General features: G+C 39.0%; 2 protein-coding genes across 2 annotated transcripts in view; one reads left to right on the forward strand and one right to left on the reverse strand.

Moving 5' to 3' along the window:
• Window positions 1–20,538, reverse strand: part of Adsl (adenylosuccinate lyase) — a 521,028-nt gene that overhangs the window by 138,763 nt on the left and 361,727 nt on the right. The gene's annotated exons all lie outside the window — the stretch shown is intronic.
• Window positions 11,755–20,538, forward strand: part of LOC145978226 (uncharacterized) — a 76,835-nt gene continuing 68,051 nt past the window's right edge. The window contains exon 1 of the mRNA XM_083110698.1: window positions 11,755–11,847. The gene's annotated coding sequence lies outside the window, so the exon portion shown is untranslated. The remainder of the gene's footprint in view (window positions 11,848–20,538) is intronic.

The following is a 20,538-nucleotide window of genomic DNA, read 5'->3' on the forward strand; positions in this document are numbered from 1 at the left end:
CACCCTAGATCTGGAGGAAATGTATGAAAGAGAGATCCATGAAAGATTATTTAGCCCTGATCGTAGTTTACATTCTCCTTGTACACACCCATTTGTTTCTTTCATACATGACACAATCTCGGCTCCCCTTAGTGGCATATTGTGAGCCTACGAACCGGAAGTAGTAGTGCTACAAGTAAGATGTCCGCCTGAAGGCACATCCTTCCAGTGGATAGCCCCTATAAAGGGACCTGTGTGAGCCTACATTTCTTTCAGCATTACAATTATGAAAGCTGTCAGTTTGGCTGTTTTGATATTTTTCAAAGTTGTCTCAATAAAAAAATAATTTTATTCATGTTATAAGTTGTACTGATTTTGTTTCCTAAAATTCAACTGATGACTGTACAGGGTGAGCCAAAAGTCTGTACTGTGGTAGTGGTTCGTAGTGATACTTAGTGGTTGTAGTAGTTTTGTGCAGATACTTGTGGAGTAAAGAAAATCACCATTTCTTTGAAGAGGTGGAAAAGAACCATTCCCATGCTATGCTTTGGGCTGCAATGTCAGCAACATCCCTTTTCAGTGAATATTTCTTTCAGGGTCCTGTCAACGGTGAAACCTATCTCACCATGTTACGAGACTGGTTTGTTCCTCAACTGCAAGCCAAAGGACTTATTGAACACGTCTGGTTTCAGCAAGATGGAGCACCAGCCCATTATTCAATTGCCGTTCGAGATTAATGAAGTGTTTCATAACAGATTGATTGGACGTGGTTCTCCACAGTTACCAGCACCTCTAAACTAGCCTAAGTCCTGATCTTTCATCGTGTGATAATGCATTGTAGGGTTATATCAAAACAGCAAGTTGTCGGCATGCGTTACCACACAACTAACGAACTGAAAGAAGCCGTTCGGCATGCATTTGCCACGATCACTCGCACAATGCTGCGTAGAATTTCACACCGCACCTGGAGGTGCATAATTCTCTGTTATGAAAATGATTGGTGTCCACACAGACATTCTGGACTAAATTGTTGTCTGTAACCTCCTCAGCTAACATGTCTTGTCTCTTATCATACTCTATTTACTTCAGATCCATAACCTTCCCTCATCGCAAAATACATAGGGATTAATGGGACTTATGGCTCACCCTGTATTTCTACCATAGTGAGTAACCTAGCAATAATGATATGCTACACTAGATTAAATCGGTAATAAACAAATGAAAATGATTTGATTTGTTGGCTAGGACTTCTGTAAGCCAAAATCACAAGGCTTACACAAGCCGAAACTAAAGTTTTCATGTGTTGCCTGTTGCTGAAGAGTTGCATTCTAATAAATAGAAACTTGAACGCCATCGGCCAGAGTTCAAGAATTATGCCATACTTTTACATTGTACTGGAACTACAAAGCGTAAGCCAAGCTTACAAGGATGCTACATGCCTAAGTGAAGTATAGATATGGATACGACGACGTTTGGAAAGTAGTTTAAAGCATTTAGAGAATGGGGGTGTTCTTTTCTATGTAGAAAACCATATCTGGTCATTTTGGTTGTTTATTGTCATTTGTTTTCTTCAATTTGTTGTGCACCTAATTCCAAGCTGTAGCTGACATCTATCGTATGTTTGAGTAAATGAAACAAATCTTCATTCATCCCACCTTAGAAACAGTAGGGGGAATATTGACTCTTTATCAGGAGAAGGCACCAGAAAACATACTGCTACTGAGATTTCTGTATTCAACTGTTGATGAGAAACACGTTGGGAAGTGTTTTTGAAACAGTGAAATTTATATGGAGTTAATATTTTTTAATAATATTACTTGCCAATACTCTGTCAAGTCGGAATCTTGGGGATAGCCAGTTCATGGCTTCTATGAGATTCTAGATATTGCTTGGACCTAGGTCCTCTACAGATGTGTAACCGAGGGTAAATATATATCTCACTGAGATATTCTAACACTATAATAAATGGACGATATTCAGTGAACTTCCCTCACAATTCATTGCACAAAATCATGCTCTGCTGCCATGTTTTCGGGCTAACACATCAGATCCTGCATTGAAAACATGCCAGGTTAGCATTGTACATATGATCTTTGCCAACGTGATTCAAGGTATGATTATCATGATCATATGAGAAACATGTATGTATAAAATACCACAAATTTCTTGCTGTAAAAAGGCTTCTCGTACGCTTTCCTTAACACATGCAAATCTGTTTGCCCAATTTCATGCGGTTTCTTCCCAAAATGCACTGCGCAATGACGTCAAGTCGAATATCAACCATTGCAGGAATGTAATCTAGCCACTGGGAATAAAGACTGGTACTGTTTCAAAATGAAAATAATGCAAGAATTTTGGTCACTTTCTTCCAATTTCTAAGATTCTTACATTTTCTACAAGTAAAATCAGACCTTCACAGTAATGAATATAAAAAATAATAAAATCTATAGAAATAGAACTTCGATTACAAATTCCTTGGTCCTCCAGGTGGGAGGCTGAGCATTAAACTAATGATCATATCTCAAAAAACATTGTTCCAGAATAATAGCTGGACCAATTTTATACAATGTGAAACCGAACTCTGCAGACAAATTTTCACAGATTGTTTGGGGATGTACGTGAGTGTTTTGATACAAGGAACCCAGGGTCCCTGGTATCCTATTACAGAGGAATTTCATTTCTTTCATTTGTTCAAACTCTACTATCCTTGGGCATGTTTACACGGAATTTGTTTCGTTTCTCGAGCTAAACTACTTTTGCATATATTTATATGGCACAGTGCCATTTGACTAATTGCCACGATATTTGCTGTTGCACATGTTTACATTGCAGTTTGCAATCTCACCATGAGATGTGACATATATGAACAGTCTGACAAGACAAAAACAGTGCTCAGTCCTGTCTCAGATTTGCTTTTCCTGCAGAGCTTCTTGGCTAGTTGTGATATGGAGAGGTTTTTGTATTCCGACTTAGCTGATATGCACATCGTGTATGGTGCAACAGCATGCAATGGAAGAGCTGCTCAACGAGGCTATGCAGAGCTGTTGCTGCTGCGACGGCAACCCCATCACACCATATTTGTATCTCTGCATAGGCACCTTCGAGAAACCATGTTACTGTGAATGAATTACATTAACCGTGAAGAGGTATGTTCGAATTGCTGATCATGAACAGGAGGTAACACATCAACATCCAATTACTCTATAATAAAATACCAGGGACCATGGAATCCGTATGTCATAACACTCAGACAACATCCCTGAAAAACCTGTGAACGTTTGTCGGTCGAGTTCGGTTCCTCCCTGTACAATGGCATGGCACAGTCTGGGGAAAGTAGGGTGAGCAGACATCCTGGTTTTCACCTAGAAGTCTTGCTCGAGATGAAGAAGTAATTTGGGTATAATGGTGTCACACAGAACCAAGCTGACAATGTGTGAATAGATAAAACACATTCCCCCTCATACCTTGCAAGGAAACTTCTGTGCCTTGGACATTATTTAGTCTGTGCAACATACAGAAAATGATAGCCAGATACAGGGGTGGAAGAAAAGGTAAGAACCTCACAACCATTATAATAATAATGCATTAAGGTTCATTTTTATGCAAAATTTAATATATTCTGTAAATCCTTCTTCTTTGCATGCACCTGCAAGACTGACTATGGTCAATTTCTCGGTTGAAGCATGCAGGGTCCACCGATCTCCCAGCACTTAAATCATGGAATTTACATGAAAATGTAATTCCCAAGAAATGTAGAACAACCATACAAACCTATTTCTAATCTGTGAACCATACTGTAAGGAAATCTTATTCAAACATAGGCATAACTGGTGGAGGTCTGGACCTCTCTGACTAGGGATGCGCTTAGGCCCAAGTGCTGGGGGCAGCTTTGGAGATTTATTAATTATTTATGTACATTATCTGTATCAAAATATATTACATATTATTTTCTGTGTATTAAAAATATTCATTTCATAATGAACATATAATTGCGTGTCATCAAGTTTATTAAAATATAGTAGTAATTTTATTATACCAACTGTCCAAGCCCCTTGTGGGGGGGGGGGAGCGGATCCCATGTGCATTCAGATTCAGTGGGGACAGGATTCGAGCATTCAAACTTATCATCCTTACTTCCAAAGACAAATTCAAATAATTTGAAATCTGGGATATTACTTCTAAACTCACTGATCAGACGATACATGAAAAACAAGTCTAATTCAAATGGAAAGAGGAAGAATTCAAGATAAAAACACTTTACTCCCTCATTAGGGGCATCATTGTACGGTTCAGTGTGGAAACCTGTGTCCGAAATGTTCATAAAGCAAACCTGATGTCGGAAGTGACGTCAAATAGCGCAGATCGAAAGCGCCAATTAAACGAGTAATCGAGACAGTAGCATGGATCACGCATCGTTGCAAGCTCGAATACTTGAGTTGTACACTTGTTCATTTATTTGAAATCAAAATCATAGAAGTCACAGTAAAATAACTGGCCGTATTAGGCGCTGCAGTCGAAGTGTCCCTCGAAAGTGTCACTTCAAGTACGGTCTTGCACCTTTCAGACAAGACACCTTCGTAAGAAAGAGCTGACATCGTAGATCACATAAAGATGGTTGGTAGATCCTCGGGGCAAAACAGAACCGTGGGGTATTCCTCCTTACTTCAATGTAGTAACTTTACAGTGACACAAATGACTCACTAAAATCCACAAAAAGGAAATTAGATAAAAGTACAATCAGCTTCTTTATCAGAATTATCAACCAGAAAGTCAATTAGGATATCAGTGTCATCCACATGTGCCAAATTGCATGCTTCTCCTTCCGTGGGTTGTGTTTTATCATTGCCAACATGTTTTGTTGGTTTTTTTTTGTTTCTATTTGCCTATCTTGCATTAAGCCCGAGTTCGAATCCCGGATTATTTGTGAATTTTCCTTCATCATATCATCACTCATTCTCTTCTTCGCGATTAGTCCAAAGCAGCAGATTTGATTTGATTTGATTTAGTTTATTTTACTTCGCGTTTTGTGCCTCTTGGCTAATTTGCGAAGATGGGGATGAGTGATGAAATGATGAAATTGATGAATGGACATTCACAAACAACCAAGCCCGACCGGGATTCGAACCCGGGACCCTTGGCGTCGCAGCGCGATGTGCTAACCACTCGGCCACAGGGTCGGGCTCCAAAGCAGCAGGGAAGCGAAATAAAATAGTAAACCAAAGCAATCGATTTTGCATATTTTCAAGTTTTAGTGCAGTTTTGTTGCCTTATTTTCAGCTTTTTTAGTGCATAAATGTCGCAATTCTTGTTGGGACACTTAGTTTAAAAATAGCCCCAAGGATCAAGGTGAAGATAACCGAGATTCTGTGGACTTTTCTTCCCACGCGACAATGCCCACAGGCAGTTCGCGAAGTGAAGTGGGATAGCACAACTCCCCTTCCTCCCCGAAGCTAAGAAATTCCACTTGAAACGCTGCCCACAAGGGAAATAAGACATTACTTCTTGATTTTCATCTTATGGAGCGGTTGCTCCCCCCCCCCCCCCCATTTCATCATTGGTATAGTGTGATGCATAAGCAAATTGTCCATCACCAGTTTCATGCACTTTATTTCACCCAATGAGAGCTTCAAGAATTGAACCAAAACGCCGAAACAAGCTGTTGGCAATCTCTGCACCAGCTAACGTAAAAATCTGCTTCTTAAAAACAGGGTTGGCATGTTTAAAACAACTTGTTTAAAACACTTTTAAAATTGAATACTATATGGATGTAACTGTTTTGTTCCTCACTTAACATGCTGTACATAGTTGTTAATGTCAATTTTGTTGCATTCACGATAAAATGTATTTAGAAAATCAGCAGCTACACGTGGACTGAGGCCTGGCAACTGTGGATTAGTTCAAGCTTCTTCAACAGCCTACACGCGGGATTTAAGACTAACATAAATAAGTTGTTTTTTTTAAGAAGTTAATAATGCGTTTACTTTATAACTAGGAACACAGTCCTAGTTATAAATCTGATTAACAGAATTAATTATTCTTAGAAACTAAGTCTTCCTGGCAATATGTTTTAAACGTTCTATTTTGTTTAAAACTTGTTTTTTTCTGTTCTTGATTAAAACACTGTTTAAAACATTTAAAATATGTTTAAAACAAAAAACTGTTTGAATCGTTTCTTTAAAGAAATTCCAACCCTGCTTAAGAACACGTAGGATGAAAATGGCCACACATGGAAACTTTGCTAAGCAGTACTTGTGCATCCCACTGTACAGTCATTTTATGGATTTACTAGCTGATTGTCCGGCGTTGCCCGGGTATTTATTTATTTCAATCTTGTTATTAGACAGGAAAATAATGAATTTTAACTCGAGTTTAAAATGTAACTAATTTTAAATGTGATCGTAAATGTCACCAAATAGCTAAGCGACTCCGAAAACAATGGTTTCGACACTAATCTAGGTCATGTTTGTCATTTTATTTTTCACCCCCCCCCCCCCCGCGCCTCCTTGCCGATAGGTGATGAACTTGAAGTTGAACCGCATTGGGAGTGTCACGAAAACTATGGATTCCATTCGCAACACAGCCTGAATGTTAGACAACCCGAGATACACTATCGTTGTGCAGATTGCATAGAGTCACGGATGTCTGTCTGTGCGGAATTTAATATCGGTGGTTGTCGATTATTTTTACATGTCACCCCTTCCCACCCCACCCCTAGGGATGCCAGGGATGCCTTACCCCCACAGTATTTATTTTCAGATTGCAAGTGATACGTGTACCAAGTTTGGTCGAAATTTCTCCAGGCGTTCGAGAGTTATGCCGGAACAAACAAATACACACACCCACACATCAATTATTTATTATATATATATATATATATATATATATATATATAAATAAACGAGAGAGAGAGAGAGAGATTTCAACTGTGGCGTGCCCAATGGGTGTTGGTGGGTGTCATAAAGCCACTTTGCCTCAGAATCCCCTTAAAAAAAATTAACTTCCCCTTTCAAAAATAATGGGCACGCCACTGATTTCAATCCAACCCAGTCCACCATCTTGCACCACACGCATTCCTACTGATCAGTGGCGTGGCGTGACTTTTTCAAAAGTGTTACCTGCTATCAGTACGACAATTATGCCTGCTAGACGTTATCCACCCCCCCCCCCCCCGGTAAAGAAAACATGTCTTCGAGCTAGATATTTGTTCATTTCGTTCTTCTTTTGCAACCAGCACAGTGATTTTGCCACAAACACTCCTAGAAAGAACTACCACTCATGAGACAGTTACCACGAAAATCCAATGAATAGTGGTAGACCCTTGTCAATTATTCATCTGTCTCTGTTTCTTTGCAATGAGGTGCGAAGGGGAAGGAGAAGAACCACACTTTTCAGTTTGACGTTTGTGTGGTGAGCACCGAGCAGACGACAGAACTCCTCTCCTTTGTGGAAGGGAAGTCCAACTGTACAGTCACGGACACTGCCGGCTTGTAACGATTCCATTGAAAGTCAATGTATTCATTACAAGCCGGCAGTGTCCGTGACTGTACGTACTACTGTTGCCAACTTATTATTTTGGAGCAAGGTTTGTCCAAATCACGAATCACACCAAGGAACTATATTTTCATCTATTACCTAACTGGTCTCAGTTGTAGTTAAATCCAGCCTTGGCTCTGCAGCAGTGGCGTGCGGTGATGTCGACACTTGGGGTAGCAATCAGTGGCGTGCCCAAGTGGTGTTGGTGTGGGTTATAATCCCCCTCTCTCCCAGTATTCCTAAAAATAAAACGTCAAAGAAAGGAAAGGATTGCCAAATGAGGAAGGACTACTGAAAAGAAGCCCGTGTTAATCCCACCCATTTTCGAAAATCCAAAACATGTTGATTTGACTATTAAGCCAGAGATCCCGGGTTCGAACCCCGATCTGGGCAAGGGTGTTATTTTGTGTTTGTCCCTTCATCAATTTTATCGTACCATCTTGACGATTAGCCAAAAGTGTAGGAAAAGCTAAGTAAAACAAACCAAATGAAATAATCAATCAATGATTTGATTTATGCTACTTAGCGTCGCTGTCACATTTGGTTAATCGCGAAGATGGAAGTCCACTTTATGTACATAAAAGCTAATCGGGACTGGACCCACAGTTTAAAGTGGGATCCAAACCACTATGTGCGTCCATCTGGTACCGATCCGGGGCCACTTGCACTCCCCCACGGAGGTCGGCCGACAACAAAGATGAGTGGAAAGCTCTAACTATTCGGATATTTGGGTATCGGTAAAGCAAACTGCGTATTTACTCAGTGGTACGTAAATTTCAATTGGATTTTTGAAACACCATATTTGCATATGATTAACGTTTTTCCAAAAAATGTGCATTGCTTGATTTCCCTAATTTCTTCATTTCACGATCTCGTTACTCAAGGATCCGGGCTCGAGCCCTGGCCTGTGCATGAGTGTTACTTTGTAACCACTTTTCATCCGTTTAATTTAATCAACGTTCATCGTCATGGCAGAAGTTAGGTAAAGTGATGGAAAAGCAACACTAAAGAAAGGAAAAAGAAAATACAAATAATTTCCTCCCAGTGCATCTGCAGGGCACTGTGAAATCAGAGTCCAGAGTTCTCTGTTTATGATTGTCCCTCGTGACTTCCATAAGTTCATTAGCTACTTATCGCGATTTAATCTATACAGCTAGAAAAAGTGATGGAAGGTGGCAAAAATTAAATATATTAGAGGGGATGAACAGGTAACAAAACACACTTTTTTGTAGTTTCTTCAACAATATTCATTTGGCTTTTTTAGTTCTGGGATACATTTTACATTCCAAATTATTTCATTATTCACTGCAGAGTACAACACATAGGAACAAGAATGCGCGCTCGTCACGGGTTCGAATCCCGGCCTGAATTGTTCTTTGTGAGGTCCCTTCATCAATTTTTATATCATCACTCATCCTAATTTTCGTGATAACCAAATGGGGCCGAAAGGTGAAGTGAAATAAACCAAACCAACAACAACAATTAGAACGCGCGTTTTCTTGCCCAAATTAATATATCCGTATTTATGACTGTTTAGCTTACCCATTTTTTTTATTGGAGGCCAAATCATTAGTATATTTAAATAAAACTACTAAAACGAGAGCGAGAGAGAGCATGAGCAAAGATTTGTTATTTAATCATTATATATTCCATATTTGAAAAAAGAAAAGAAACCATAACATTTATGTCTGCACATAATACAAGTACGTTCCCATTCATATACAAATAAAACTACATCCAATATTATACATACATATTGTACAACGTTTAAAAGGTTGTGTAAATACAGAGAACATAAGTACTGCAGAAAAATTTCCCCCGAGTTCTTTAGAGGATTTACAAAGGAATCGAATGGAAACCAATCCCCTATCTGTCCTATAGGAGATAGACTGGAGGACCTGAAACACAGGCTTTCAACCATTGGAGCGGGGGGGGGGGGGCGAGGGGGCAAGTGAGGTACAAACAGAAATCTTCCCTTTCCCTTCTGGCGGTTGTCTATACCTGGATCTGGTAAGGCGGAAGAAGAGCCAGCTAGGGTATTCAGTCTTGCCAGCTGATCACATCGAGGGACGAGAAGCGCGTGGAAAGAAATGTTGCATATGAACTGAGGCTTCAAGATAATAAATATTGTGATTTGAAAATAATTAGGGACGTGAGATTCATTGATCTATATCTGCTAGACTAGCTACTCCTCAGTGCACGTCACTGCTCTGCAGTCTACCTCTAGTTGCTTCACAGAAATTGTATTCCTATTTTAGGCGGGATTTAGCTCTTTTCTGCCAATCCGAAGTGACAACACCGGATGATCCGGTAGGTCTGAACGGCAAGAGGGCCCCTTAACAGGCATATGAATAACGCCATAGCACACTATGCCCCAAAGTCCTTCCCCGCTCTTTCCTTGAATTGGCGCCCTTTTCTCCCTTGTTGCCTCTTCAGGGTAGCGAAACGGCCTCCCCCTTCGCTTCTGTCGGCTGCAGAAAAAATATCCTAGGCAATATCTACTCGACCGCAACGGTGTTCATTAACATATTTAACAATGCTGTCATTTTATTGAAACGACTTTTTATTTCTTTACATTTTGCTGTTACCTGCGGTAACACCGGCTACATGCACGCCACGCCTCTGCTACTGATATTACCAAAACGAAACTATTCTCAGTGTGTTCTGGCAAGACCATATAGTCGCAATAACTTCGCAGAACTTAATGTCCCAACAGAAAATGATTCTGTTTCCACATATCAAAATTTCTTTTCACATGTTGCAACCCTCTCCTTGAAGCAGTGGCGGTCCCTCCATGGAACAGAGGGAACAGGCTGTTCCCTCCTACGTATCGCCCATTGAAGCTATTTAAATTATCTATATTAATATAATAAGAACACTTCTTTCTCCCGAAATCAACATTTCCAAAGTAACGCTGAAGATAAACATTCACCGTGACTGGGCATTTGTTTACTTCACCTACCCTCGTCGTTCATCCCTCTACGGCCTGATGCAGAGTATTTCCGACCACGCGCGAAGGTAAACGATCCTCACCACGGAAGCTAAACTCTCTAGCTGTTCCCTGCGAGAGACAAAGCAAGAATTTGAAGGAAAAGGAATTCGCTATGTGCTAAAGTTTAATTGCGTCGTAGTGATAGTGTTGAGTGTATTAAGTCCATATTTTCCTAATTTCATTGCAAAATTGCGTCTGTCATTCATAACGAACTGGAAAAATGTTCTATAGTCTTAGCGTCTGCTAAATGCTTTGGCTAAACGCTGCGAAATAGCTTCCGAGGGAACAGCTCGCATCCATCTGTTCCACCAGCCCCAAGCCAAGACCCAAGACGCACGCAGCGGCAGGACAAGAAAGCGAATGTTGCGAGCATAGGGTTGCAAATGTTGTATGATCGACCGGCTGAAGGCGAAGACGAAAGCTTTTAGTTCATTGAACTTTACAGAAAAAAACAGCAAACCAACACCTATCCTAACCGAATTAAAAACTAAAACGAAATCGTACACAAATCATTTTCAAACAAGTTACAACAACTCTGTAAATGATTAACTGGATACTCTTTCAGTGGCAAATTATTGTTGTCCTTGTTTGTTCCTGAGAAGGGAGTTTGGAACAGTCTGGGTTTTGTCACAAATTCTACAAATCTAGCGGACGTCATGAAAAAACTCTGCCATCTGATTGCCATTATTGCATTGAGGACGTTGAATTACAAGAATACTCAACTCTACAAAAAAAATGTCAATGTAATCTACAAATAGAGATATGAAACAGGATTCGACCAAACATTTATTTCCTCTAATCACTCATATATTGCTTTCATTATTTTTTTTCTTTGTTGTGCATCAACAATTTTGTTTTTAATGTTTTCTTTACATTATATTATATTTGCTTTAACAATGTTATTGTCATAATTTTAACGTGCTTCATGTATGTCACTTCTGACAATTTGTAACATATGTATCGTATATTTATTTAGTTCATTTCAGTAAGGGTTGAATTTTACTTGGTGTACTGCATTATATTACGACAGGCATGGGAGGTTGGGGGGGGGCAAGTGCAGGTCACCTGTTCCCCTGCCTGATTTAGCACCGCACGCCACTGCCTTGAAGCTAATTCTGTTAGGTTTAGGGCACTCTTATCTGCAGAAATCGACTGGTTCTAGATAAACGTTTCCACAATGAAAGCCGATAATTCGTTACTTTATTATCTACGCCGTATCGCAAGTGTTAAATATTGACGCATTATGCCAAACTTTCACACAAACGCCGGCGACAAGATATCGGAAAGTTCACTAAGTGACCAGGCTTGCAATAGACTTGCAAACTTTACTACGGGAGAGGAAGGTAAGATGCAGTTATACGTATATATTTGGATGGGTTTAAGTTACAGTGGTGTAAGTCACTTTTTGTTTTAGAAAAAAGAGTGACTCACAGCACTTTGCTGATCAACACAACAGCTGTTTCCCTTATAACTAGACCTTAAACTGTCATCTGTGGACAGTTGAATGAATCTCTGACTTACTTCACATTATCTGTTAACAGATTGACTTATCTCGATCTGGTTTCTGTGTCTAAGTCTCATTTTAGAAAAAGTGACTTACACCACTGTAACTTTAACCTGCCCATTTGTTGCAGATATCGTCTATCTACCAATTATACGAGGGACAGTCAATTGAAAACCTTAATGTGAGAAAAAAATATAAGACAGACTGTATGCAGCTCAAATTTACATGAGGTATCGACTGTAATCTACAAAACAATCTCAACGCTGCAACACTGATCAAGTGAGCTTCACACCACCATTCTTGTCATTTTAAAGATGGTGACTCCTCAATACAATTGTACCAGTGAAGTGCAGTAGTTTCTAGACTTCTGGAAACCTAAACCTTACAGAAATTGTCTGTCAAATTAAAATTCAATACCTCTATGAATGCTTACCACACTAGAAAGTTTAATAATAGAGGAGAAAGTTCGACAATGGCCTGAAATGGGTGGAAAGACCTTATAGGCCAAAAGGTTTTAACCTTGCACGACTCGCGCCAAAACCTTCTCTGTCATCTGCAGGGCGTTGCTCATTGAAGAAGATATTATTATTTGTCATGCTTTGAAACGATTAAAATTCGGACTTAAGAAGCAATTTTCTTTTGGGCATTTTTTACTCAGCGCGCGACCTGCTGGGTTAACAATGGAAAGAAAACAATTGCAAACAGAACAAATATGTCAATTAAATTTCATCAAAAGATGCCGGGAATGTGTGGATGCAGTTGGCCACCAGTTTGAACATCTCTTATAGCACAGGTTAGTACTCGTTATGCGATATAAATACAATTGTCTGCATGCTACAGATATGTGCGTAAAAATAAGCGGGACGTCACGGGTCGAAAATGCCGGCATCAGCGCCGTGTGCAGCCACGCGCTATCTCGGCCCAGAGCCAAAATAAACGCACTGTACAGTGTTGGTCTAGTTTTCAAGCTCTTTGCACCATAAAATCAGGGTTGTTAAAGGTCCAGGAATTTTAATTAAATTCAATTCCGGTCCAGGAGAGAAAATCAGCAAGCGTAAATGGGTTCTGGACCGTAAAGAACCTTTCTATCTGTAAGGTATTTCACTTCGGTCCAGGAACCTTTTTTCCCGATCAGTTTAAATACGGTCCGGGAACCTTTTTTCCGAACCAATTTAAATTTGGTCCTGGAACCTTTATTCCAGGATCAATTTCAATACGGTCCAGGAAACTTTCTTTCCGAATCAGTTTAAATAGGGTCAAATTTCCGTATTGAAATGAAACAATACGGAACTTGGATCGAATACGGACCTGACGATAAACAATTATCCACTTGTGATCATGAAAGACTAATCCAGGTGCTGGTTGTCTCGAGAATCTAAAGTACATGATAGAAATGGGCGAAACGCAAACGCTGCAGTCACGTTGCCCCTCTCCATGTAGCCCCATGCTCTCGAGCTCGTTCTTTCATTTGGTTGTAGCAGCACTGCCCTTCCCTGTTGTGATATCTGCTGGGAACACAGCAGCCTCACGTTACCTCATCAACGGCTCCTATTGGCTGCGGTTCCTGGATTGGATGCCAGAGCAACACGTGACGGGTTTGTTTGAACTCAATGTGATGCCACTCTAATATAGTCCATTGCGTTATGTACAGTAACTCTTCGACAAGGGAGTTTTTGAACCTCGCCCACGAGAGAACAACAGCGTTTTGATTTATTCCCTGCGCTACGTTTTCTGCAACAGCAGTGTGACATTCTAATGTAAAACGTACTCGCGGACATTTTTAGAAGGCAACTTTTGATCGGTCAACGCTGGTCCAGGAATTGTAAATAAATTCAATCCCGGACTGGGAGAGAAAATCAGCAAACGTAAATGAGTTCCAGACAGTGTATAACCTTTTCATATTTAAAGCATTTGAATTCGGTCCAGAAACCTTTTTCCGGATCAATTTAAATATGGTCCAGGAAACTTTTTTCAATGTAACAATATGCAACTTGGACCGAATTTAAATTGTGCGAGAAAAAGTTTTCCGGTCTTGCAGCGGAACCCAAGAGAACCCATTAGAATTTTTACGTTCCTTGACCTTTAACAACCCTGCATAAAATCCTATCATTGTTAATTCACATTGTGAAACCGATTTTATACAGATTTTTATTCATCGGAGTAAAGATGTACGTGAAACGTGGCAACACCGCACTCAACGATGACCGTTGAACTAATATTTGGTTGAACTGTAGAAACTGCAGGCTCTAACTGTGGGTCAGTGCTTACGGACATTAGGTTCAAAAGAGTGAAGATATCAACGGTCTTAAACTTCAACTACCTGCACCACATGTAGAACGAAACTGACATTTCCGTAGAACTTAAGCGCCTTGTACAAGATCAAATAAATCACGAACAAGTCGAACATAACGCCATCTAAGCTTCACTGTTGAAATCGATTATCGAAAACAAGAATCGAGGTGCCGAATGCTTTTTAGTTCTATTCTGTGGAGGCGAGAAAATGACGCAGAAAGTGCAACACGTGTTTGTATGGAGCGGAGATTGTATTGCTAAAATCGTATTAGGTCAGGTCATACAACTACTAAAAGCAGTGGCGGCGATTAGGGGGGCCGAGGGGGACAGTTCCCCCTCCACTTTTGCCCTCGCACTATTCTAAACCTTATCTACAAAGTGAGATATACTGTCTTTACACCCCTGGTTTTGGAACCCAATCGCCGCCACTGTAAAAGTCATTTGCAAAAGATGAGTATTGTAGAGTCACGTACAGGTCTGGGTTGTAATTAATGCATTGACTTTCAATGGAATCATTACAACCCAGCAGTGTCCGTGACTGTACAAAATCCAATCTGTACATGTGACAATAAGGAAGATATAGCCTACACCATATTAGTAGTTGTATTTACGGTGGGACCAGGACGAGAAAGGAAGAGCACTCCTCAAGCAGCTTTGCTACACTTAAAACTTGCTTAACATGCCCATACGAGCTTTTTGCTCTAGTGTGGAAACCCCGTCTAATCCAAGATTTTTGTAAAAAATGCCCTCGGGAATTTTTCAGAAAGGAAGAGCTCTCTCAGATTGATTTGTGCATACTTAAAACTTGTTCAACATGTTCATATGAGTTTTTTGTTCAAGTGTAGTACCCTGCCTAACCCAAGAGTTTTGTTTCGGAAAGTATCAACCCCCCCCCCCCCCTCAAGCAGATTTGCTAACATTTACAAAAGTTGCATCAGCCAGATTTTTGTCTATAAACTTGTCAAAAATTGGCCACACCAGAAATTAAGCCAAAAACCCATACATACACACACATATTTACTTTTGGTTTAAGTTTAATTGGATACCAGGTTCAAATTGCTTATCTAATATTAAAACAATGCAATATGCAGAGCCCCTCTAGAATTGCTCCGTAATTGCATGTTTCCCCTCTGTGTCAGTGTGTACAATTCCCGAGACGGTAGTATTGATTTTTGCTTTGCACGTTTCTCCCCAGCGCCAGTACTTACAGAAATTCCCGAGTATTGCGTCACCCAGTATTGTGAGAGTGACTGAGGGGAACAGATGTGTTGAAACAGTGCTTCTCATACTTACAGGCCTGTTTGGTTTAATTGAACAATATAAAATCTGATATTTGTTGTAATCCACTCATATTTAGAGTCAGTGTGAATGAATATTTTTTCCACTTGTGGGCTATTGGTTTTACAACCTGTCATAAGATTAATATTATTAATATTAATCCATAGAGATTAAATTTAAAACCCAGGAAATTTTATATAAATACCAAAGCCAAAAATATTAAGTGTATACACACCTACACGCATACACACATACAAAGCACACAGCTGAACCCAACTGATATTTTTTATTCAGTATAAAGTTTTGAATTGAAACCCAGGAAATTGTATATAATAAACAACAGCAAAAATGCCGAATCAAAAATATTGTAATCAATGCAATAAAAATATATTTAGCTCTAATTGGGCCAGACACCAAAAAATTTGTAACCCAGACAAATACAGAACTCCCACAAAAATTTGCCCCAAATGCAATAGAAAATATAACATGGAATATTTCACATATAAACATAAAGATACTTGCTCTGCACAATCATCAACACAACCATCCACATCTGGTCTGAAAAGAAGGCACGAAGCACCTGTTAATGCCAGGGCAGCAAAACAGCCACGCTATGAACCCATCCGTAGCAGTTTTAACGGCCAATTAAGGGATCACCGGTTTGTATCAGAGCCAAGATGTGGCATTAAGAATTTTTTGAACAGTAAAAAACCTGATATACAGGCAATTCTAAATGCACAAAATGGCTCTTATAAGCTGTCCCTCAAATTGTATACTCAATATAAGAAACCAAACGGCACAAAATTTACACAGCCCCACATAACAGAAACTGTAACGGTATATTCAAACGCAAATTTAGACAAAATAATAAGCAGGTTGATAGATCAATTGAATATGAAACACTCTGAATTTGCAGCAAAAGAGTCTGGATGGAGCCTATGCGGCTCTCCGCACAAGTTATATGTTAATATTTCTGAATTCAGCCCATTAAAAGGTTCTACATATTTGCCATTACCTGCCAATATCAAAAACAAACAAGCCGTGGTCAATATAAAAAATAATGACCAGAAATGCTTTTTGTGGTGTATATTAGCTGCTTTGTATCCAGTTTCAAGGCATCCAGAGAGAATAAGTTATTACAAACAACATGAACATGATTTTGACGAGGCAATGGAGGGTTTAGAATATCCAATGTCTGTTCAGAATATTGATAAATTTGAAAAAAGACCGGGGATATCAATGGCAAACAATTATCTATTAATGTATTTATTTGTTCCACTGGCAATTGCCCGATAGCACCTCTCAGAATCAGTACAATTGATGATGAATCTGCTATTCCGATTGATCTGCTCTTAATTGAAGGGGATGGCACATATCATTACACTCTGATACATAATCTTCAAGCTTTAGTGAGAACACAACTAGACAAATATAAAAAAATATTTAAGTTGTGCAGAAGATGCTTAACTGTATTTGATGGTCAAAAAATGGTGAAGGGGGTTCGGGAAGAGAGTGCAGAAATTGCAAAAAACAAGTTAATTGAGCATCTGAAATACTGTGGGAACCATAAACCTGTTCATATGGTGATGCCCAATCCAAGTGAAAATTGCAAATTCAAAAAGTTTGAAGCCTTGTTGGAACACCCAGTATATATTGTCTGTGATTTTGAATCGAACCTCAAACCTCTTGCATTCTGCAATCCAGATCCCGAAGAATCTTCAAGTACACCATACCAGCAACATGAACCTTCCAGCTTTTGTTGTGTGGTTATACGGGATGGTGTTGTTATTAAAAAATATTCATACAAGGGACCAAATGCCATCAAAATATTTGCACATAGAATAGAAAATGTGTGCCGTGACATAGCGTCTAACATCTTATTAATATCAAAGCCCATGTTGCCTTTAACAGAGAAACAGAATGAAGATTTCAACAATGCAGAAAAATGCCCGGTATGTGATTGTGAATTTTCAGATACAAATATCAAGGTTCATCACCATTCTCATACAGATGGTAAATTCTTAATGGCCCTGTGTAAAAGCTGTAATATTCAGATCAAGAGACCAAAATTTATCCCCATATTTTGCCATGGAGCATCCAATTATGATTTCCATCATCTGATCAGGTACGAGGGGTTTGAGAAGGAGAATTTAAATATTTTAGCTGAAAATGATGAGAAATATATATCTATTAGCAAGATAATTAAAGTTGATGGTGTTCCTATTCACATAAGATTTCTTGATTCTTACAGATTTTTATCGGCTAGCCTGCCTACACTGGCAAATCAATTATCTGATGATCAATTCAAAATCACACGTGCTATGTTTCCAAATCTGGACCTGAAATTAATTAGGCGGAAGGGGGTATATCCATATGACTATGTCACAGATTTTTCTAAATTTGATGAGTGTTCCCTGCCACCACAAGAAGAGTTTTACAGCAGAATCAGAGGATCTGGAATCACTGATGAAGATTATCACCATGCCCAATTGATGTGGAACAATTTAAATTGCCAGACATTTGGTGATTATCACATGGCATATTTAAAACTTGATGTCACCCTCTTAGCTGATATAATACAGGCATTCAGAAAATCTTCTATGCAAAATTATAGACTGGACCCAATATATTTTTTCAGTGCTCCGGGCCTAGCATGGGCTGCAACGTTTTTGAATACTAAAATGCAATTGGATCTGATCCACGATCAAGATAAGTATCTGTTTATGGAGAAATGTATAAGAGGGGGGATGGTGCAATGTTCCCAGAGATATGCCAGAGCAAATAACAAATATATTCCCGATTATGATCCAGCACGGCCATCAAATTATATATTGTATGTAGATGCCAACAGCCTCTATGGTTATGCCATGATGCAAAAACTGCCATATGCAAAGCTTGAGTGGGTTGAAAATTTCAATATTGAGGATCTTCAGAATTTTGATGATAGTAACCATGGCCTCTTCTTAGAGGTTGATCTGATAATTCCAGATCATTTACACAATAAATTTTCTGATCTGCCCCCAATTTCCGAGGTTCAGTGCTCACCTGGCTCTAAACAGAAGAAGCTCATGATGACTCTAGAGCCGAAACAGGGTTATGTCATATATTACAAAAACCTCCAGTTCCTGATGAAACATGGTGTTCAAGTGACCAAAATTGGCAAAGTTTTGAGGTTCAGGCACTCAGAATGGTTGAAACCATACATTGATACAAATACAGAACTTCGAACATCGGCAAAGAGCCAATTTGATAAGGGCTTGTTTAAATTGATGGTGAATTCAGTGTATGGCAAAACAATTGAAAATGTCAGAAAACATACCGATGTTAAAATAATTACTGACCCCAGCCTGAGCAAAAAATTGGTTGCAAAGCCCAACTTCAATTATAGAAGAATTTATGATGAGCACATGGCACTTTTCAACATGAAAAAAACAAAGATTAAGTTTGATAAACCTATTTATGTAGGGGCTGTGATATTGGAATTGGCCAAATTACATATGTTAACATTGTATTATGATGTGTTGAAACCTTTTTATGGTGATAGTGTAAAATTGATGTACATGGATACGGATAGTTTTATTCTTGATATTAAAACAGAAGATGTTTATCAAGATATTGCACAGCCTGAATTGTTTCAATACTTTGATACCAGTGAACATACAATAATTCAACCCCACAACAAAAAGGTGCCTGGCAAGTTAAAAGATGAGACGCTTGGTGATGTTATTGTGGCATTTGCTGGGTTAAGTGCCAAGGTGTACAGTTTTAAAACATGTAGTGGTGTTGCTGCCAAAAAGGCCAAGGGCATTGGCAAAGTAACTGTGGAAAAAGACCTCCAATTTGAAGATTATGAAAATTGCCTCAAATCCCAGAGTTCAATCAAAACATCAGAAAATAGAATTCAGAGTGTAGATCACTTATTGACTTCAAATATTGTAAGAAAAGTGGCTCTGGACCCACATGATGATAAGAGATGGATTTTATCATGTGGCATACATACTCTACCATGGGGGCATTGTGATTTGAAAAATGGGAATCAATGCCCAATTACAGAGCATGATTTGAAATAAATAAACATGCCTATGAACTTATTTGGGTTCAAAAAACAGGCTATTATGGACCTGCCAACACCACAACCCTCTCCTGATATGCTGTCTAAACTAAGTGGCTTGTTAATTATTCATCTGAACAGCATACTTACAGATAATGATGATGAAACAGGCAAAACATTGTACATATTTAACAATAATTTAAATCATTACCAATTACCTGTAGGTGGTCAATTACAATTTATTACAACCCCTGAGGGTGATGTCAAGATTTCAGTAGGGAGAAATATTTATAGAATTAAGCACTCAAACATGGTTTCTGGCACTGTATATACTGTTTCTGCTGGTGACTGCTTATATATTGAGGTCCCTGGATCATATGACAAGCTTATACCCTTTTTTATAGAATTAAGAATCAGATACTCTATAATAAATAACCACTAAAACAAAAATGCCTAATGATATATTTGGCCATACAAGACATGAGGATCACAGTGATGAGATTCTGATGCTTGATGTCAGAGTCAAGAAATTAAGAAGTGATTTACAAGCTTTACAAACCACACTCAATGCCAGTCTTCAACTAGAAATTACAAATTTACAATCACAATGCATGGACCCTCTTCTTAAAATTGATTCTGAACTCAAATTGCTGCTTCAGAAATATACTGATCTGGCAACATTGGATAATTTTCAAAGTTTGGAAGAGGCTGTAGCAGCTCTTCAAGCCAAATTTAAGACCCAGGCCACCAACTCCGAGCAATTGAAACAACAATTGGAGGAACAGATTAATAATGTCCAGACACAGCTCCAAACAATTGTCAAAAGCATAAAATCACAAGAAGATTTTGATCTAGTGATTTCCACTCTAAAGGAACAGATTTAATCACTCCAGATACCTAATCTGGACC

This window comes from Lepisma saccharinum, chromosome 24, assembly GCF_977018435.1.
Source record: "Lepisma saccharinum chromosome 24, izLepSacc3.1, whole genome shotgun sequence".
NCBI classification, from domain to species: Eukaryota; Metazoa; Arthropoda; class Insecta; order Zygentoma; family Lepismatidae; genus Lepisma; species Lepisma saccharinum.